Source organism: Biomphalaria glabrata, chromosome 9, assembly GCF_947242115.1.
Source record: "Biomphalaria glabrata chromosome 9, xgBioGlab47.1, whole genome shotgun sequence".
Lineage (NCBI taxonomy): Eukaryota > Metazoa > Mollusca > Gastropoda > Planorbidae > Biomphalaria > Biomphalaria glabrata.
The window spans coordinates 8,791,851-8,801,117 of NC_074719.1; the positions used below are offsets into that span (position 1 = coordinate 8,791,851).

At 29.8% G+C, this 9,267-nt stretch overlaps 1 long non-coding RNA gene across 2 annotated transcripts; it reads left to right on the forward strand.

Annotated features, from left to right (window-relative positions):
• Nucleotides 1-4,969: 4,969 nt before the first annotated feature.
• On the forward strand, nucleotides 4,970-8,630 carry LOC129928449 (uncharacterized). 2 transcript variants are annotated; one of them, XR_008779991.1, is made up of 5 exons: nucleotides 4,970-5,215; nucleotides 5,553-5,786; nucleotides 6,963-7,069; nucleotides 7,422-7,488; nucleotides 7,854-8,630. It is a non-coding gene; the product is annotated as an uncharacterized LOC129928449 (long non-coding RNA). The 2 variants fall into 2 exon arrangements; XR_008779990.1 differs by lacking the exon at nucleotides 4,970-5,215 and having other exon boundaries at nucleotides 5,223-5,786.
• The last annotated feature ends 637 nt before the right edge of the window (nucleotides 8,631-9,267 follow it).

The window sequence follows — 9,267 nt, forward strand, 5'->3', positions numbered from 1 at the left end:
AAGGAAAAAAGTGACTTCCGGCCCAATACTTTTTAATCAAAGAAACAAAACGGACTAGTCCAACAAACCCTATTGGAAAGCTTTGTTTGAAATTATTTAAAATGCACATATATTTGAGCAGAATCAATCCAATACAATATTTCCAATGTAAAAAATGAAGTTTGCCTTCCACTCTTCATTTGAAATATTAGTCACTGTCAATGTTTTTTAAGGAACATGGCTTCTTCTTTGAGATACCATATACTTCTCTGTACCATGCTAGGCCAGCAAATAATTCTGTGGTACCGAACATCGGAATGTTTTGTTTTCCAAATATTTACGTTTTTCTTGCAACTACCTATGGTTAAGTCCCTTTGACTTATAAAGCTTGATCACAAAGTTTGATCACTGATAAATTTCAGTCAATAATACGCAAACTTTCCCGTTTTGAGTTTATGGTTGGGATATTGCTCTGTTTTTCTCAGTCAAAGCAATTGCTTCATCAGTTGTTACACATGTAATCTTGTTCCAAGCCAACCCAACACTTTCAACACGGTTCTTCATAACATTAAATAAATACTGGCCTCATTTTGTGTCTTTGACTGTTTTAAAATATTGCCAATAAGAATAATCTTCGTTTAATTTAAACTTTTTAGAATGACATGTAGAGACATTAGCCTCTTCTGATAAGTGATAAGAATCAGAACTTTCTAAAATTTATATATAGTAGTTTATTTATTTCGGACATTACATGAATTGTGACATTCGATGTTTTTTGTGGTCCTTAAATAATTATTTTAATATGTATTATAAAACTAGCGCGCTGTATAATGTGCTTGTCCATTTTCCAATGATTCTGACCCAATTTCCTTCCATTTAGCTGTCTTTTTATGTAAGAAAAACGAATTTCAAATTTGTTAGTCAGGTTGTTGTTTTTTCCTATGTTACCCGGATGACTTTACCACTTCCTAGAGTTAAGACTATATTTTTTGATTGGCTAAGTCTATACTAATGAGCCCGGTAATATTTATTCTGTTTTTGGAGCTAATTTATTTGATTCATAAGCCAAGTTTTCTAATTCCATACCAAAAAAAAATTAATACGATGTCCGAATTAAATTATGATTTTCTTACCAAAATTTATTTCGGACAGCCAGTTTGGGACATCAATAAAAATGATCTTATATTATATTTGTTCGTTTGTTGTTGTTGTTTTTTAATAGAGAATAAATGGGCAAATGTTTGGAGTGAGCTTGGTACATTGAATGAAGTTAAATGCTTAGATCTAGACCTACTAGATAGATCTAGATTTATATAGAGAGAATATAGAGGATTCAGTTAGGCAAGAATGGCTATCGTAACCTGTAGGGGCCTACTATACTACAAAAGATCATCTGTATTAGAAGTTTATTAAATTAATGAACAAAAAAAAAACACAAACATTCAACACACATCTAATCATGCAAACCCCAAACATTCAACACACATAAAATAAACAAACATAAAATAAGTCTAAAAGTCGGTGCAGAAATCACTATTCCAGTGACCTAATTTTGGTAGAAAAGTGTGTTCATATTTTTATTTTTTGTGTTCGTATTTATGCATAGTTTGAAAATATCGTAATGATTCCATGTGAGGGGCTATGCCTGGGGATCTTAAAATTTAGTTAATGTTAATATAGAATTTAAATCTGAGTTTATTGATGCCTAAATATAGAGACTGTCCGAAATAAATTATGGTGTCCGGAATCAAATAATGTAGGTCAAATGTGTCCGAATTAAATGAAAACACACGGTCTCTTTGACCTTAAATATAATAACAAATATAGGTTAGGCGAACAAATATAAGTAGTCATCCTTATTCTCCTTTAACTAAAGAAGATTTTGATACGTCATTTTCTTTTCTATGTCAAACCATTGTAAAATAATGCGCTGTCAAAGTCAAACTTTCAAATTTGGGCCTATAGGTGTCCGAATAGCATAAACTACTCAAGATATTTAGAATTATTTTTTTAAAAATATATCTGCATTTTTATAAGTATGTCCTGTGGGCACACCTGATTTCTAACTATAGACTTGAGATTTATCCTAGATCTTGTCCTAGTCTGGAGTCGACTAGAGCTAAATTCTATATAGATCTAGATCTAGATCTTGTCTCTTAATTCTCTGGGTTTATCAGACACAAGCAAAGATGATGATTAATCCCTAAATCTAGATCTAGCAACGTTCAAAATATTTTTAGTCACAATTTTATATAGGCATAGCCAGATTTTTATAACAAAATATTCTGTTATTACCAACTTTAAAAAGGGGCGTTTACATAAAAAAATATTCTAACTAGTTTAATTATAAAATAAATAAATACAAAAAAAAAAAAAAGGGCGTGTTTTGTTGTTAGAATATTGTGTGTATTTACTTCACGCTTAGTTCCTGCATTGTTCTTGTAGCGAAGAGAGCTTTCTAGCTGTAGAATGTTTTTCCCGTTTTAACAGTACGTAAGTACATAAATATAGTAGGGGAAAGTGGGGTAATATGAGCATTTAAGGTATTATATGAAATTCGGCGAAGTGGAAACGAAGCTTATGAGCAAAGAAATAACATCCGCAATTTAAATTCCATTGTGAATTGCAATATTAGTCGAATAAATTTTTTTAGAAAATTTGGTGGTTCTCTTTACATTACATCACATTTTTAAAAAGAATGTCTAAATTCTTGAAATGTAAGCTATCATATTATATTTGTTATATAATGAATATATGAGCAAATATTAAGAATAAAACAGTTTTTAATTTCTTATCAGAACAGCAATATGGTTATAACAATCTTTTCTGTGTTTTACCCTGTGGGTGATATTGGATACCAAATTGGGGTGTAATTTAAGGTCCGCTGTTTTTTGTTTGTTTGTTTGTTTATTTGCTCACATATTAGGCCTACATCTAGATGATAGGCCTACTAGGTGGTGAATATTCAAGCAGAAGAAAAACCAAAAATAACCACCTCGTATAAAAGCTGACTTTACCAATACCATTAATTATAATGAAGACAATTATTTCTTCTCATCAACTCCGGTGTGTGCACGGTTCACTTACAGTCACTTTTTTTTATTGTTTAACAGAAACAATATAATATTACTTTTTTTTTGTGATGTTTTAAAATGTTTGTTTCGTTTCCGTGATATGCAGAATAATTTTTGTTTGTACTTTATAGTTTTCTGACATTGGCTAAGGTATCTCCATAGACATAAATAAATATAGACTGGAAGTAGGATGTTATTTTTATTTGGGGGAAGTCAAATATGTTTTATGTACTCTATCTATGTGAAAAAAAAAATGGCGGCAATTGAGCTATAAATTCTAGGACTAACATTTCAGCCAATATATAATTTTGATCATTAGTTTTGAAAAGTACAAAACTGCCATATTCCCAATATTTTGCCTTTGTTTCATAATCATAGACATAGTCAAATATATATAGGTTTGTGATGTGGATCTATGTTTGTTGACATGGCTTCTTTATTATTGTATGGCGGTCGTCTTATCGATTCAAATTGTTAGAATTAGTTTTTAGTCAAAAAAGTCAAAGAAAATGAGCAGAACGTGCTCTAATGTTCGTAGTACGATAGGCCAAGGATAAATTCTAAAGGTTGAAAAAAAATTCCATTGACTGAATATTATACACATTAACTTTTAGTTTCAGTAAGTCAGAATAATTCAGTATCACTGTGACTGTGACTAATTTAATATTGATAGATCTAAATCTAATAAATATGACTAATATTTGTAATAACTAGGTCTAATACTTTTCATACTTTTTACTACTAACTATTAAACTAGTCAGTCTATCATCTATGCATGCAGACTATAGACTAGATCTAGTATAAGTATAGATTATAGATCTAGTGACAATCTTGAATCTACTATCTAGTCCTAGACTATTTATATACTAACTATAGACTAGACTATACATTTTACAATTATAGTTTATAGTATAGTATAGTAGTATAGTACTAGTAAAAGTAGTATTTTTTTACTATAGTATTTATATAGACTAGATCTAAATCTAGTATTTAAAACTATTTATAATTAGGCACGATTAGAGATATAATAATACAGAAGGGGTTCTATCAATTATATAGGTTATGACTGAAAAAAACAACAACTATAAATACTTTTAATTTTACACTGCTCATAACTGCTGTATAACTCATACAAACTTTTCTTTTCCCAAATGTTTCCCATAATAATTTTTACTTTATCGTCCAGTCTATATATATATATATGTCTATGGGTATCTCATATTACCCATCCAAGCATGGAACTATACTAATGGAACACCAGCTTCGAGATTTTATGATCAGAGTGCCGTCGCGCATCTTTTTTCGCGCACCATACCAATTTGAAAAATCGATGAGGATGCCAAAGAAGAAATTTACTCCGAGAGCCACTTGGATTGACCTTCATTGAGAGTAAAACTTCCCCACACTATATTTTATTAGATCTGTAAAAACTTTATCCATTTTCTGACTATCTGATAAAATAGATCCAATTTCCCTGAATAAAGGATCGTCACAAAAGATTTTTTTTAAAGGCCACTTCGTTAGTTAGGTGTTTCCAGTACTTCCTCATTTGGGTATTTTACACAAAATCTGGAATTTTTTTTATGTACATGTCATTTTTATCATCTGTCCCGCGCAACCAAACCATCCACTTTTCCCGGTCACCAATGTTCTTAACAAGATATCAAGAGAGAGAGGCTGGTCCATTATTTGCGTAGTCCAGCCAGCTTTTTTTTTTTTTCGACAACCTTTTTTCGTTCTCTCTCATGAAGGATATGTTTTGAAAATTAGTCTTACAAAATACAATTCCAAACCAACTCATGCAGTTATCGTCTTTTCACAGTATTGAGCAGTCATTCTTTTTGCTAGCCAGAGTGTTAATTGGCAAAAGTGAAAAATTCATTTGTTTAATTTTTTAAAGTAAATATTCTTAACTATATCTTTTATATAATAATATATTTTTAAAATAATAATCTTTTATATAGACATGCTTTAATAGATCTAATAAATGATTAACTCGGACCTACCAATATGGGTATATAAATACTTAAATCTGGGTATTTAAAATTTCGAATGCGATTTTTTAAAAAACCGAACTTATAAATAGATCTAGATCTAGATCTCTTGTATAATATCTAGAATATTATAGATCTACAACACCTAGACTAAAGTTAAAGACTAAGGTCTAGATTTATTTAACGTTTTAAAAAAAATCAATAGATCTAATATAGACAGTCATGAGATCCACTCTATTTTATCTAGATCTAGACCATACATGAGATCAATAATTCAAATAATTGTCAATATGAATATTTTAATTTTAATTATTTATAGATCTAGTCTAGAGTTAGATCTATCGATCATCTAGTCTGTCTAGTATAGCTAGATCTATACTTATACACTTTTACAGTTTATGAGTATACTCATACGAGTCATACTGGCTATACTATAGTATAGACACTATAGTTAGTATAGTTAATACTTTTTAATAGTAGATCTATCAATTCTATCTAAATCTAGACTTCACTTTCACATCACATTCACACGATTATTGATACAGACAGTGAATGAAACGAATGCAGTGGTTATACTGATTATACTTAAAGTGGCGATACTACTTATAGATCTACCAGTTGATAAACATCATCATCATAGATAATAATCTACATCTATAATCATAGTACCCTTTATTTAGTCAATATAGTCAAGTCAAGATAGTGGAACGTAAACTCGAAGGTTTAATACAATAATATGGTATGAGTCTATGAGTTAGTATAAGATCTAATTATTTTGTTACTTTGTATGTGACAGTATGTCAATGTCTCAATTAAAATAATTAATATCATTTTAAATATTTAAAAAGTAGACATAGATTTTTATTATATTATAAATAGATAGATTAGATCTAGATCTACATATAATTTTACAAACTTTAGAAATGATTGATTTTATTTTTAATTGATAAGCCTTCTAGACTAGATCTAGCATCTCTAGCTAGACTCTAACATGTAGATTGTAGATCTTTGAATTGGATCGATATTCACCTTCCTAAATTGTCTCTCAAGTCTGTAGCTGATTTGAGAGGCCCAACGAGGCAAGACGAGTCTATTAGTACTCTGTCACTTGATCTATCTAGTAGGCCTACTAAGCTAGTGCATTAGCCATAGTGTAGTCAAATCTTGACAACTAGTCTTCTAGATCTAAGCTTCTAGAATAATTAGATCTAGATCCAGTTTAGATTTAGAATATAAAAGTTTTTACTACCTAAAATGCTAAATCTACTGATCTAAATTCTAGATATATAGATCCAGTTCAGATTAGGAATATAAAAATATTCCACTAGCTAAAATTCTAAATCTACTGATCTATACTTAATATGTTGATCTAAATTATCTACAAAAATTATTATTAAGATATAATTATAGATTCTAGACTAGTTATATATGTACATAAAATATATAAATAAAAGATAAAATTTATGCAGGCCTAGGTCCCATAAATTTATAATTGATCCAGATCTATCAGTAAAAGTTACCTTCGATTGGCAGTTTTACCCAATCTAATCTATACAAGACAATATATAATCCATGCCTTGCCTACACCCCATATATATTAAATAATAGTTTCCATTCCATGCCATACCCAGACCCATGAGTTCATGAAATAATAAATGATGTGGTGTCAAGTTGGATCTATTCCCTGAAACATATCTAGTTAATTATTTGCTATGACACTGATAAACTTGGACTTGTGTGATACATATATGTTTCTTATCAGATTTAATTAATGAAGTTTTGGTGCATTTTAACCAGTAATAAGGCTACAAAAGTAGCATCAGGTGTATTCTAACCATTGGTATTTTTCCTGTCAACATTTCTATTCTAGTCTGTGATAAATTATAAATAAAAAAAAATGTTTGTAATGTTTCAGTTATTAACAAGTAGAACCATGGCAACCAGTTCTGATGATGTACCAGAATGGCTCAAGGATCATACTTATACTATTTCTACTCTCTGGGCATCCATTCAATATTTAATGTAAGTACTACTATACAATTTTTATTTTAGTTATCTAATAGATATTTTATGAATTGTGTGATTTTCATGGTCAAGCAACATCCAAATATCTGGGATGGAATTTAACATTTTTCTCTCGTTTTTTTTTTTTTATTTATAACACTCTTAAGCACATTCATCTTTCATGAATGCCTAATATACCTTGGCTGTTGTGCAGGCCATTCCTTTACAATAAACTGTTAGATGAAATTAGGAAAAATTGTCTGATAATTTGTATGTTTGATACAACAACGTTTTCAATTTAATAATATTATTTTTTAATTTTAATGTTTTCAAAAGAAATTAACCAATATGCCTAATTGTATAATTACAGTTATGTTTAAATGCAAGAAAAAGGCATGCGTTCCTGAAAAGTCAATGATTGGTTGCACCTCTTAAAGGTAAGGTACTGCAATTTTTCCCTATGTACTTTTCTCATAAGCTGAAGTACTTGTATTTTTGAAAAACTAGTTTTCCATGAAAATGTAAATCATAATATATGTTATAGTTGCTTTTAGATTAGTTCAATGTGCATCAAATTAACTGAACATCTGCCTTCACCTATAGTAATAATTCATAACTATTAAGGTCAGGGCCATGTCTACACATTAACGCAGTAGCTCTTTTTAGGTACAGACTATTTTTAGAATGGCAAAATTATATAACTATACTTAATAACATATATACGTTTAGCATGGTCAACACATATGTCACACATATTTTTTTTTTTTTTTTTTTAAATCCTTTTATTTATTTTTATAACTAGATAACTTCCTGTTATGAGAAAAGATGAGATTCTTGGACTCTTGCATAGCACCACCAGAAAGGAAAATCCCATCATGTTGCAAAATAAAAGTCTTGGACCAATTTTAATTTAAGATATATATATTATACTGTAAGCTGTATACATATTTATGTATATCCTGTCATTCAGCCAACAAGTTTGGATTTAGTATTTCCTTAAATCTGTTTGATATTGTACTTGAAAACTATTAATCTGAACCCCATTAAAACAAGAAGGAGCGCAGTGGATGAGTGGTAAGGGAAATTTTACTTTTTTAAAATTAAAATAAGAATCTAACAAAAGTAAACATATAAAATATGGTGCATTCTCCTTAAAACTAAAACCTGGTGCAAAGGTTTAAAATGTTGGCAAAAAAAAGCAACATCAATTAAATATTCTTAATTCCCTTTGCAAAACTTACTGAGAAGAACATGCATGTTGTTCCCTCATAAGTTTCTTGACAGAGGAAATCTTGTTTATATTAGATTTGAATTAAGCAAATTAAGAAAAAAATTATAATCATTATTTCAAATGGTTTTATCTAAACCTTATGAATTATTTTTCAGTTATAAGTATATTGAAATGAATGGATAATCATGAAATCGTTAAATAATTGCTGCTATCATTCCATTGACTAAAGAACCATAATTTTTTAAAAAATTAATTTCAAAATGATTTTTTTCAAGCAGAGTTCACATAGATCTTGAGTGAAATTTTTCTTTTTTTGACTAATGCTTCAATTTTATTGTATCATTAGTTTTTTATTTTTATTACCCAGAATATTTTAAAAATGAGTACACTATTTTCATGCAATAATGTAACTTGGTATTCACACATCAAAATACGCTATAATCTTTAGGCCATATAGATTTGTATAAATATAAATTAACTTGCTTAAATGCATTGTAAATGTATACATTTGGATAAGAATAAAGTTTTTCTGTAGACAATTATTGTTCAAGATTTGTTGATGCTCCTGCTTAATAAATTATATATACAGGTCATTAGTTTAATCACACTACTGACACAAGAAAAACTGGTCGCCCCCACTTCCATTACATCTAAAGATGTAATAAAACGTGACCTCAAATCAGTGAACATCAATACTGACAATTGGGAAGACATAGCTTTAGACCGCAACAGATGGAGAGACAGTGACCAAGAAAGCTATGGACAGTGAAAGTACATAGGTCTCAGCTCAGGAAGAAAAACGTACAGTCCGAAAAACGGCCAGCTCCTCTACCACCGAAGCAAAAGCCTGTGCTATCTGTGGACAGGAGTGTCTCCAAAATAGGGCTCCACAGCCACATGAGGAAGTGTGCTCTGAGATGAAACCTTAGTCTTTCTACGACTGAAGGAGGCCAATGATGACGATACAGGTCATTAGTTTTAACAC